Here is a 12,527-nt window from a genome sequence, read left to right as displayed (position 1 = left end):
GAGAGCATCGTCCCTTCGTCTTTAGCGTCTTTTGTGGTCTAAATCCTAGCAGAAAGCTTTTCCACTCTGTCTGGCAAGGAAAACCTGCGGGAGCACAGAAAACATCTCCCATCGTGTTCTGGACGTTGCACGGAGGTCTGCCAAGTGTTTGGCATAAAGAAAAGAAAAGCTGTCCAAAACAGCTTCTTATCGAATATTCATGTGATTAGAAAAGTCAGGAGAATGGTAAGGTAATGTTTTCTATCAGTTGGCAAGTTGAGCACACAATCCCAGGGTTGTGCAGCTTCCCTCTTCACCTTTCCGATGCTGCCGCTCTCTCCGGCTCCCGGAGCCGAAGAAGCGGCTTCTTCGCGCAAAGACGATTGTACCGCTCACAGTGCTCTTAGCGCCGCTTCTGCCGAAAGAAGCCCGGGAGCGGCGCTTATCTCCGGAGAGCATCGTCCCTTCGCGTTTGGCGTCTTTTGTAGTCTACATTTTAGCAGATAGCGTTTCCACTCTGTCTGGCAAGGAAAACCTGCGGGAGCACAGAAAACATCTCCCATCATGTTCTGGACGTTGCACAAACGTCTGCCAAGTGTTTGGCATAAAGAAAAGAAAAGCTGTCCAAAACAGCTTCTTATCGAATATTCATGTGATTAGAAAAGTCAGGAGAATGGTAAGGTACTGTTTTCTATCAGTTGGCAAGCTGCGCACACAATCCCAGTGTTGTACAGCTTCTTTCTTCACCTGAGCCGAAGAAGCGGCTTCTTCGCGCAAAGACGATTGTACCGGTCACAGTGCTCTTAGCGCCGCTTCTGCCGAAAGAAGCCCGGGAGCGGCGCTTAGCTCCGGAGAGCATCGTCCCTTCGTCTTTAGCGTCTTTTGTGGTCTACATCCTAGCAGAAAGCTTTTCCACTCTGTCGGGCAAGGAAAACCTGCGGGAGCTCAGAATACATCTCCCATCGTGTTCTGGACGTTGCACGGAGGTCTGCCAAGTGTTTGGCATAAAGAAAAGAAAAGCTGTCCAAAACAGCTTCTTATCGAATATTCATGTGATTAGAAAAGTCAGGAGAATGGTAAGGTACTGTTTTCTATCAGTTGGCAAGTTGAGCACACAATCCCAGTGTTGTACAGCTTCTTTCTTCACCTTTCCGATGCTGCCGCTCTCTCCGGCTCCCGGAGCCGAAGAAGCGGCTTCTTCGCGCAAAGACGATCGTACCGCTCACAGTGCTCTCTTAGCGCGGCTTCTGCCGAAAGACGCCCGGGAGCGGCGCTTAGTTCCGGAGAGCATCGTACCTTCGTCTTTAACGTCTTTTGTAGCCTACATCCTAGTAGAAAGCTTTTCCACTCTGTCTGGCAAGGAAAACCTGCGGGAGCACAGAAAACATCTCCCATCGTGTTCTGGACGTTGCACGGAGGTCTGCCAAGTGTTTGGCATAAAGAAAGGAAAAGCTGTCCAAAACAGCTTCTTAACGAATATTCATGTGAGTAGAAAAGTCAGGAGAATGGTAAGGTACTGTTTTCTATCAGTTGGCAAGCTGCGCACACAATCACTGTGTTGTAGAGCTTCTTTCTTCACCTTTCCCATGCTGCCGCTCTCTCCGGCTCCCGGAGCCGAAGAAGCGGCTTCTTCGCGCAAAGACGATTGTACCGCTCACAGTGCTCTCTTAGTGCGGCTTCTGCCGAAAGACGCCCGGGAGCGGCGCTTAGCTCCGGAGAGCATCGTACCTTCGTCTTTAGCGTCTTTTGTGGTCTACATCCTAGCAGAAAGCTTTTCCACTCTGTCTGGCAAGGAAAACCTGCGGGAGCACAGAAAACATCTCCCATCGTGTTCTGGACGTTGCACGGAGGTCTGCCAAGTGTTTGGCATAAAAAAGGAAAAGCTGTCCAAAACAGCTTCTTAACGAATATTCATGTGATTAGAAAAGTCAGGAGAATGGTAAGGTACTGTTTTCTATCAGTTGGCAAGCTGCGCACACAATCACTGTGTTGTAGAGGTTCTTTCTTCACCTTTCCCATGCTGCCGCTCTCTCCGGCTCCCGGAGCCGAAGAAGCGGCTTCTTCGCGCAAAGACGATTGTACCGCTCACAGTGCTCTCTTAGTGCGGCTTCTGCCGAAAGACGCCCGGGAGCGGCGCATAGCTCCGGAGAGCATCGTCCCTTCGTCTTTAGCGTCGTTTGTGGTCTACACCTTAGCAAATAGCGTTTCCACTCTGTCTGGCAAGAAAAACCTGCGGGAGCACAGAAAACATCTCCCATCGTGTTCTAGACATTGCACGGAGGTCTGCCAAGTGTTTGTATGAAGAAATGGATAGTTGTCCAAAATAACCTTCTATCGAATACTCTTGTGATGGGAAAAGTCAGGAAAGCGGTAAGGTAATGTTTTCCATCAGTTGGCGAGCTGCGCACACAATCAGAGTGTTGTAGAGCTTCTTTCTTCACCTTTCCGATGCTGCCGCCCTCTCCAGCTCCCGGAGCCGAAGAAACGGCTTCTTCGCGCAAAGACGATTGTACCGCTCACAGTGCTCTCTTAGCGCGGCTTCTGCCGAAAGAAGCCCGGGAGCGGCGCTTAGCTCCGGAGAGCATCGTCCCTTCGTCTTTAGCGTCTTTTGTGGTCTACATCCTGGCAGAAAGCTTTTCCACTCTGTCTGGCAAGGAAAACCTGCGGGAGCACAGAAAACATCTCCCATCGTGTTCTGGACGTTGCACGGAGGTCTGCCAAGTGTTTGGCATAAAGAAAAGAAAAGCTGTCCAAAACAGCTTCTTATCGAATATTCATGTGTTTAGAAAAGTCAGGAGAATGGTAAGGTACTGTTTTCTATCAGTTGGCAAGTTGAGCACACAATCCCAGGGTTGTGCAGCTTCCCTCTTCACCTTTCCGATGCTGCCGCTCTCTCCGGCTCCCGGAGCCGAAGAAGCGGCTTCTTCGCGCAAAGACGATTGTACCGCTCACAGTGCTCTTAGCGCCGCTTCTGCCGAAAGAAGCCCGGGAGCGGCGCTTATCTCCGGAGAGCATCGTCCCTTCGCGTTTAGCGTCTTTTGTAGTCTACATTTTAGCAGATAGCGTTTCCACTCTGTCTGGCAAGGAAAACCTGCAGGAGCACAGAAAACATCTCCCATCCTGTTCTGGACGTTGCACGGACGTCTGCCATGTGTTTGGCATAAAGAAAAGAAAAGCTGTCCAAAACAGCTTCTTATCGAATATTCATGTGATTAGAAAAGTCAGGAGAATGGTAAGGTACTGTTTTCTATCAGTTGGCAAGCTGCGCACACAATCCCAGTGTTGTACAGCTTCCTTCTTCACCTGAGCCGAAGAAGCGGCTTCTTCGCGCAAAGACGATTGTACCGGTCACAGTGCTCTCTTAGCGCCGCTTCTGCCGAAAGAAGCCCGGGAGCGGCGCTTATCTCCGGAGAGCATCGTCCCTTCGCGTTTGGCGTCTTTTGTAGTCTACATTTTAGCAGATAGCGTTTCCACTCTGTCTGGCAAGGAAAACGTGCGGGAGCACAGAAAACATCTCCCATCATGTTCTGGACGTTGCACGGACGTCTGCCAAGTGTTTGGCATAAAGAAAAGAAAAGCTGTCCAAAACAGCTTCTTATCGAATATTCATGTGATTAGAAAAGTCAGGAGAATGGTAAGGTACTGTTTTCTATCAGTTGGCAAGCTGCGCACACAATCCCAGTGTTGTACAGCTTCTTTCTTCACCTGAGCCGAAGAAGCGGCTTCTTCGCGCAAAGACGATTGTACCGGTCACAGTGCTCTTAGCGCCGCTTCTGCCGAAAGAAGCCCGGGAGCGGCGCTTAGCTCCGGAGAGCATCGTCCCTTCGTCTTTAGCGTCTTTTGTGGTCTACATCCTAGCAGAAAGCTTTTCCACTCTGTCGGGCAAGGAAAACCTGCGGGAGCTCAGAATACATCTCCCATCGTGTTCTGGACGTTGCACGGAGGTCTACCAAGTGTTTGGCATAAAGAAAAGAAAAGCTGTCCAAAACAGCTTCTTATCGAATATTCATGTGATTAGAAAAGTCAGGAGAATGGTAAGGTACTGTTTTCTATCAGTTGGCAAGTTGAGCACACAATCCCAGTGTTGTACAGCTTCTTTCTTCACCTTTCCGATGCTGCCGCTCTCTCCGGCTCCCGGAGCCGAAGAAGCGGCTTCTTCGCGCAAAGACGATCGTACCGGTCACAGTGCTCTCTTAGCGCGGCTTCTGCCGAAAGACGCCCGGGAGCGGCGCTTAGTTCCGGAGAGCATCGTACCTTCGTCTTTAACGTCTTTTGTAGCCTACATCCTAGTAGAAAGCTTTTCCACTCTGTCTGGCAAGGAAAACCTGCGGGAGCACAGAAAACATCTCCCATCGTGTTCTGGACGTTGCAAGGAGGTCTGCCAAGTGTTTGGCATAAAGAAAGGAAAAGCTGTCCAAAACAGCTTCTTAACGAATATTCATGTGATTAGAAAAGTCAGGAGAATGGTAAGGTACTGTTTTCTATCAGTTGGCAAGCTGTGCACACAATCACTGTGTTGTAGAGCTTCTTTCTTCACCTTTCCCATGCTGCCGCTCTCTCCGGCTCCCGGAGCCGAAGAAGCGGCTTCTTCGCGCAAAGACGATTGTACCGCTCACAGTGCTCTCTTAGTGCGGCTTCTGCCGAAAGACGCCCGGGAGCGGCGCTTAGCTCCGGAGAGCATCGTCCCTTCGTCTTTAGCGTCTTTTGTGGTCTACATCCTAGCAGAAAGCTTTTCCACTCTGTCTGGCAAGGAAAACCTGCGGGAGCACAGAAAACATCTCCCATCCTGTTCTGGACGTTGCACGGAGGTCTGCCAAGTGTTTGGCATAAAGAAAGGAAAAGCTGTCCAAAACAGCTTCTTAACGAATATTCATGTGATTAGAAAAGTCAGGAGAATGGTAAGGTACTGTTTTCTATCAGTTGGCAAGCTGCGCACACAATCACTGTGTTGTAGAGCTTCTTTCTTCACCTTTCCCATGCTGCCGCTCTCTCCGGCTCCCGGAGCCGAAGAAGCGGCTTCTTCGCGCAAAGACGATTGTACCGCTCACAGTGCTCTCTTAGTGCGGCTTCTGCCGAAAGACGCCCGGGAGCGGCGCTTAGCTCCGGAGAGCATCGTACCTTCGTCTTTAGCGTCTTTTGTGGTCTACATCCTGGCAGAGAGCTTTTCCACTCTGTCTGGCAAGGAAAACCTGCGGGAGCACAGAAAACATCTCCCATCGTGTTCTGGACGTTGCACGGAGGTCTGCCAAGTGTTTGGCATAAAGAAAGGAAAAGCTGTCCAAAACAGCTTCTTAACGAATATTCATGTGATTAGAAAAGTCAGGAGAATGGTAAGGTACTGTTTTCTATCAGTTGGCAAGCTGCGCACACAATCACTGTGTTGTAGAGCTTCTTTCTTCACCTTTCCCATGCTGCCGCTCTCTCCGGCTCCCGGAGCCGAAGAAGCGGCTTCTTCGCGCAAAGACGATTGTACCGCTCACAGTGCTCTCTTAGTGCGGCTTCTGCCGAAAGACGCCCGGGAGCGGCGCATAGCTCCGGAGAGCATCGTCCCTTCGTCTTTAGCGTCGTTTGTGGTCTACACCTTAGCAAATAGCGTTTCCACTCTGTCTGGCAAGAAAAACCTGCGGGAGCACAGAAAACATCTCCCATCGTGTTCTAGACATTGCACGGAGGTCTGCCAAGTGTTTGTATGAAGAAATGGATAGTTGTCCAAAATAACCTTCTATCAAATACTCTTGTGATGGGAAAAGTCAGGAAAGCGGTAAGGTAATGTTTTCCATCAGTTGGCGAGCTGCGCACACAATCAGAGTGTTGTAGAGCTTCTTTCTTCACCTTTCCGATGCTGCCGCCCTCTCCAGCTCCCGGAGCCGAAGAAACGGCTTCTTCGCGCAAAGACGATTGTACCGCTCACAGTGCTCTCTTAGCGCGGCTTCTGCCGAAAGAAGCCCGGGAGCGGCGCTTAGCTCCGGAGAGCATCGTCCCTTCGTCTTTAGCGTCTTTTGTGGTCTACATCCTGGCAGAGAGCTTTTCCACTCTGTCTGGCAAGGAAAACCTGCGGGAGCACAGAAAACATCTCCCATCGTGTTCTGGACGTTGCACGGAGGTCTGCCAAGTGTTTGGCATAAAGAAAAGAAAAGCTGTCCAAAACAGCTTCTTATCGAATATTCATGTGTTTAGAAAAGTCAGGAGAATGGTAAGGTACTGTTTTCTATCAGTTGGCAAGTTGAGCACACAATCCCAGGGTTGTGCAGCTTCCCTCTTCACCTTTCCGATGCTGCCGCTCTCTCCGGCTCCCGGAGCCGAAGAAGCGGCTTCTTCGCGCAAAGACGATTGTACTGCTCACAGTGCTCTTAGCGCCGCTTCTGCCGAAAGAAGCCCGGGAGCGGCGCTTATCTCCGGAGAGCATCGTCCCTTCGCGTTTAGCGTCTTTTGTAGTCTACATTTTAGCAGATAGCGTTTCCACTCTGTCTGGCAAGGAAAACCTGCAGGAGCACAGAAAACATCTCCCATCCTGTTCTGGACGTTGCACGGACGTCTGCCATGTGTTTGGCATAAAGAAAAGAAAAGCTGTCCAAAACAGCTTCTTATCGAATATTCATGTGATTAGAAAAGTCAGGAGAATGGTAAGGTACTGTTTTCTATCAGTTGGCAAGCTGCGCACACAATCCCAGTGTTGTACAGCTTCCTTCTTCACCTGAGCCGAAGAAGCGGCTTCTTCGCGCAAAGACGATTGTACCGGTCACAGTGCTCTCTTAGCGCCGCTTCTGCCGAAAGAAGCCCGGGAGCGGCGCTTATCTCCGGAGAGCATCGTGCCTTCGCGTTTGGCGTCTTTTGTAGTCTACATTTTAGCAGATAGCGTTTCCACTCTGTCTGGCAAGGAAAACGTGCGGGAGCACAGAAAACATCTCCCATCATGTTCTGGACGTTGCACGGACGTCTGCCAAGTGTTTGGCATAAAGAAAAGAAAAGCTGTCCAAAACAGCTTCTTATCGAATATTCATGTGATTAGAAAAGTCAGGAGAATGGTAAGGTACTGTTTTCTATCAGTTGGCAAGCTGCGCACACAATCCCAGTGTTGTACAGCTTCTTTCTTCACCTGAGCCGAAGAAGCGGCTTCTTCGCGCAAAGACGATTGTACCGGTCACAGTGCTCTTAGCGCCGCTTCTGCCGAAAGAAGCCCGGGAGCGGCGCTTAGCTCCGGAGAGCATCGTCCCTTCGTCTTTAGCGTCTTTTGTGGTCTACATCCTAGCAGAAAGCTTTTCCACTCTGTCGGGCAAGGAAAACCTGCGGGAGCTCAGAATACATCTCCCATCGTGTTCTGGACGTTGCACGGAGGTCTGCCAAGTGTTTGGCATAAAGAAAAGAAAAGCTGTCCAAAACAGCTTCTTATCGAATATTCATGTGATTAGAAAAGTCAGGAGAATGGTAAGGTACTGTTTTCTATCAGTTGGCAAGTTGAGCACACAATCCCAGTGTTGTACAGCTTCTTTCTTCACCTTTCCGATGCTGCCGCTCTCTCCGGCTCCCGGAGCCGAAGAAGCGGCTTCTTCGCGCAAAGACGATCGTACCGCTCACAGTGCTCTCTTAGCGCGGCTTCTGCCGAAAGACGCCCGGGAGCGGCGCTTAGTTCCGGAGAGCATCGTACCTTCGTCTTTAACGTCTTTTGTAGCCTACATCCTAGTAGAAAGCTTTTCCACTCTGTCTGGCAAGGAAAACCTGCGGGAGCACAGAAAACATCTCCCATCGTGTTCTGGACGTTGCACGGAGGTCTGCCAAGTGTTTGGCATAAAGAAAGGAAAAGCTGTCCAAAACAGCTTCTTAACGAATATTCATGTGATTAGAAAAGTCAGGAGAATGGTAAGGTACTGTTTTCTATCAGTTGGCAAGCTGTGCACACAATCACTGTGTTGTAGAGCTTCTTTCTTCACCTTTCCCATGCTGCCGCTCTCTCCGGCTCCCGGAGCCGAAGAAGCGGCTTCTTCGCGCAAAGACGATTGTACCGCTCACAGTGCTCTCTTAGTGCGGCTTCTGCCGAAAGACGCCCGAGAGCGGCGCTTAGCTCCGGAGAGCATCGTACCTTCGTCTTTAGCGTCTTTTGTGGTCTACATCCTAGCAGAAAGCTTTTCCACTCTGTCTGGCAAGGAAAACCTGCGGGAGCACAGAAAACATCTCCCATCGTGTTCTGGACGTTGCACGGAGGTCTGCCAAGTGTTTGGCATAAAGAAAGGAAAAGCTGTCCAAAACAGCTTCTTAACGAATATTCATGTGATTAGAAAAGTCAGGAGAATGGTAAGGTACTGTTTTCTATCAGTTGGCAAGCTGCGCACACAATCACTGTGTTGTAGAGGTTCTTTCTTCACCTTTCCGATGCTGCCGCTCTCTCCGGCTCCCGGAGCCGAAGAAGCGGCTTCTTCGCGCAAAGACGATTGTACCGCTCACAGTGCTCTCTTAGTGCGGCTTCTGCCGAAAGACGCCCGGGAGCGGCGCATAGCTCCGGAGAGCATCGTCCCTTCGTCTTTAGCGTCGTTTGTGGTCTACACCTTAGCAAATAGCGTTTCCACTCTGTCTGGCAAGAAAAACCTGCGGGAGCACAGAAAACATCTCCCATCGTGTTCTAGACATTGCACGGAGGTCTGCCAAGTGTTTGTATGAAGAAATGGATAGTTGTCCAAAATAACCTTCTATCGAATACTCTTGTGATGGGAAAAGTCAGGAAAGCGGTAAGGTAATGTTTTCCATCAGTTGGCGAGCTGCGCACACAATCAGAGTGTTGTAGAGCTTCTTTCTTCACCTTTCCGATGCTGCCGCCCTCTCCAGCTCCCGGAGCCGAAGAAACGGCTTCTTCGCGCAAAGACGATTGTACCGCTCACAGTGCTCTCTTAGCGCGGCTTCTGCCGAAAGAAGCCCGGGAGCGGCGCTTAGCTCCGGAGAGCATCGTCCCTTCGTCTTTAGCGTCTTTTGTGGTCTACATCCTAGCAGAAAGCTTTTCCACTCTGTCTGGCAAGGAAAACCTGCGGGAGCACAGAAAACATCTCCCATCGTGTTCTGGACGTTGCACGGAGGTCTGCCAAGTGTTTGGCATAAAGAAAAGAAAAGCTGTCCAAAACAGCTTCTTATCGAATATTCATGTGTTTAGAAAAGTCAGGAGAATGGTAAGGTACTGTTTTCTATCAGTTGGCAAGTTGAGCACACAATCCCAGGGTTGTGCAGCTTCCCTCTTCACCTTTCCGATGCTGCCGCTCTCTCCGGCTCCCGGAGCCGAAGAAGCGGCTTCTTCGCGCAAAGACGATTGTACCGCTCACAGTGCTCTTAGCGCCGCTTCTGCCGAAAGAAGCCCGGGAGCGGCGCTTATCTCCGGAGAGCATCGTCCCTTCGCGTTTAGCGTCTTTTGTAGTCTACATTTTAGCAGATAGCGTTTCCACTCTGTCTGGCAAGGAAAACCTGCGGGAGCACAGAAAACATCTCCCATCCTGTTCTGGACGTTGCACGGACGTCTGCCATGTGTTTGGCATAAAGAAAAGAAAAGCTGTCCAAAACAGCTTCTTATCGAATATTCATGTGATTAGAAAAGTCAGGAGAATGGTAAGGTACTGTTTTCTATCAGTTGGCAAGCTGCGCACACAATCCCAGTGTTGTACAGCTTCCTTCTTCACCTGAGCCGAAGAAGCGGCTTCTTCGCGCAAAGACGATTGTACCGGTCACAGTGCTCTCTTAGCGCCGCTTCTGCCGAAAGAAGCCCGGGAGCGGCGCTTATCTCCGGAGAGCATCGTCCCTTCGCGTTTGGCGTCTTTTGTAGTCTACATTTTAGCAGATAGCGTTTCCACTCTGTCTGGCAAGGAAAACCTGCGGGAGCTCAGAATACATCTCCCATCGTGTTCTGGACGTTGCACGGAGGTCTACCAAGTGTTTGGCATAAAGAAAAGAAAAGCTGTCCAAAACAGCTTCTTATCGAATATTCATGTGATTAGAAAAGTCAGGAGAATGGTAAGGTACTGTTTTCTATCAGTTGGCAAGTTGAGCACACAATCCCAGTGTTGTACAGCTTCTTTCTTCACCTTTCCGATGCTGCCGCTCTCTCCGGCTCCCGGAGCCGAAGAAGCGGCTTCTTCGCGCAAAGACGATCGTACCGGTCACAGTGCTCTCTTAGCGCGGCTTCTGCCGAAAGACGCCCGGGAGCGGCGCTTAGTTCCGGAGAGCATCGTACCTTCGTCTTTAACGTCTTTTGTAGCCTACATCCTAGTAGAAAGCTTTTCCACTCTGTCTGGCAAGGAAAACCTGCGGGAGCACAGAAAACATCTCCCATCGTGTTCTGGACGTTGCAAGGAGGTCTGCCAAGTGTTTGGCATAAAGAAAGGAAAAGCTGTCCAAAACAGCTTCTTAACGAATATTCATGTGATTAGAAAAGTCAGGAGAATGGTAAGGTACTGTTTTCTATCAGTTGGCAAGCTGTGCACACAATCACTGTGTTGTAGAGCTTCTTTCTTCACCTTTCCCATGCTGCCGCTCTCTCCGGCTCCCGGAGCCGAAGAAGCGGCTTCTTCGCGCAAAGACGATTGTACCGCTCACAGTGCTCTCTTAGTGCGGCTTCTGCCGAAAGACGCCCGGGAGCGGCGCTTAGCTCCGGAGAGCATCGTCCCTTCGTCTTTAGCGTCTTTTGTGGTCTACATCCTAGCAGAAAGCTTTTCCACTCTGTCTGGCAAGGAAAACCTGCGGGAGCACAGAAAACATCTCCCATCCTGTTCTGGACGTTGCACGGAGGTCTGCCAAGTGTTTGGCATAAAGAAAGGAAAAGCTGTCCAAAACAGCTTCTTAACGAATATTCATGTGATTAGAAAAGTCAGGAGAATGGTAAGGTACTGTTTTCTATCAGTTGGCAAGCTGCGCACACAATCACTGTGTTGTAGAGCTTCTTTCTTCACCTTTCCCATGCTGCCGCTCTCTCCGGCTCCCGGAGCCGAAGAAGCGGCTTCTTCGCGCAAAGACGATTGTACCGCTCACAGTGCTCTCTTAGTGCGGCTTCTGCCGAAAGACGCCCGGGAGCGGCGCTTAGCTCCGGAGAGCATCGTACCTTCGTCTTTAGCGTCTTTTGTGGTCTACATCCTGGCAGAGAGCTTTTCCACTCTGTCTGGCAAGGAAAACCTGCGGGAGCACAGAAAACATCTCCCATCGTGTTCTGGACGTTGCACGGAGGTCTGCCAAGTGTTTGGCATAAAGAAAGGAAAAGCTGTCCAAAACAGCTTCTTAACGAATATTCATGTGATTAGAAAAGTCAGGAGAATGGTAAGGTACTGTTTTCTATCAGTTGGCAAGCTGCGCACACAATCACTGTGTTGTAGAGGTTCTTTCTTCACCTTTCCCATGCTGCCGCTCTCTCCAGCTCCCGGAGCCGAAGAAGCGGCTTCTTCGCGCAAAGACGATTGTACCGCTCACAGTGCTCTCTTAGTGCGGCTTCTGCCGAAAGACGCCCGGGAGCGGCGCATAGCTCCGGAGAGCATCGTCCCTTCGTCTTTAGCGTCGTTTGTGGTCTACACCTTAGCAAATAGCGTTTCCACTCTGTCTGGCAAGAAAAACCTGCGGGAGCACAGAAAACATCTCCCATCGTGTTCTAGACATTGCACGGAGGTCTGCCAAGTGTTTGTATGAAGAAATGGATAGTTGTCCAAAATAACCTTCTATCAAATACTCTTGTGATGGGAAAAGTCAGGAAAGCGGTAAGGTAATGTTTTCCATCAGTTGGCGAGCTGCGCACACAATCAGAGTGTTGTAGAGCTTCTTTCTTCACCTTTCCGATGCTGCCGCCCTCTCCAGCTCCCCGAGCCGAAGAAACGGCTTCTTCGCGCAAAGACGATTGTACCGCTCACAGTGCTCTCTTAGCGCGGCTTCTGCCGAAAGAAGCCCGGGAGCGGCGCTTAGCTCCGGAGAGCATCGTCCCTTCGTCTTTAGCGTCTTTTGTGGTCTACATCCTGGCAGAGAGCTTTTCCACTCTGTCTGGCAAGGAAAACCTGCGGGAGCACAGAAAACATCTCCCATCGTGTTCTGGACGTTGCACGGAGGTCTGCCAAGTGTTTGGCATAAAGAAAAGAAAAGCTGTCCAAAACAGCTTCTTATCGAATATTCATGTGTTTAGAAAAGTCAGGAGAATGGTAAGGTACTGTTTTCTATCAGTTGGCAAGTTGAGCACACAATCCCAGGGTTGTGCAGCTTCCCTCTTCACCTTTCCGATGCTGCCGCTCTCTCCGGCTCCCGGAGCCGAAGAAGCGGCTTCTTCGCGCAAAGACGATTGTACCGCTCACAGTGCTCTTAGCGCCGCTTCTGCCGAAAGAAGCCCGGGAGCGGCGCTTATCTCCGGAGAGCATCGTCCCTTCGCGTTTAGCGTCTTTTGTAGTCTACATTTTAGCAGATAGCGTTTCCACTCTGTCTGGCAAGGAAAACCTGCAGGAGCACAGAAAACATCTCCCATCCTGTTCTGGACGTTGCACGGACGTCTGCCATGTGTTTGGCATAAAGAAAAGAAAAGCTGTCCAAAACAGCTTCTTATCGAATATTCA

Source organism: Ammospiza caudacuta, chromosome 4 (assembly GCF_027887145.1).
Source record: "Ammospiza caudacuta isolate bAmmCau1 chromosome 4, bAmmCau1.pri, whole genome shotgun sequence".
Lineage (NCBI taxonomy): Eukaryota > Metazoa > Chordata > Aves > Passeriformes > Passerellidae > Ammospiza > Ammospiza caudacuta.
The sequence above is the reverse complement of the archived record's forward strand: the minus strand, read 5'-3'. Positions refer to the sequence as shown.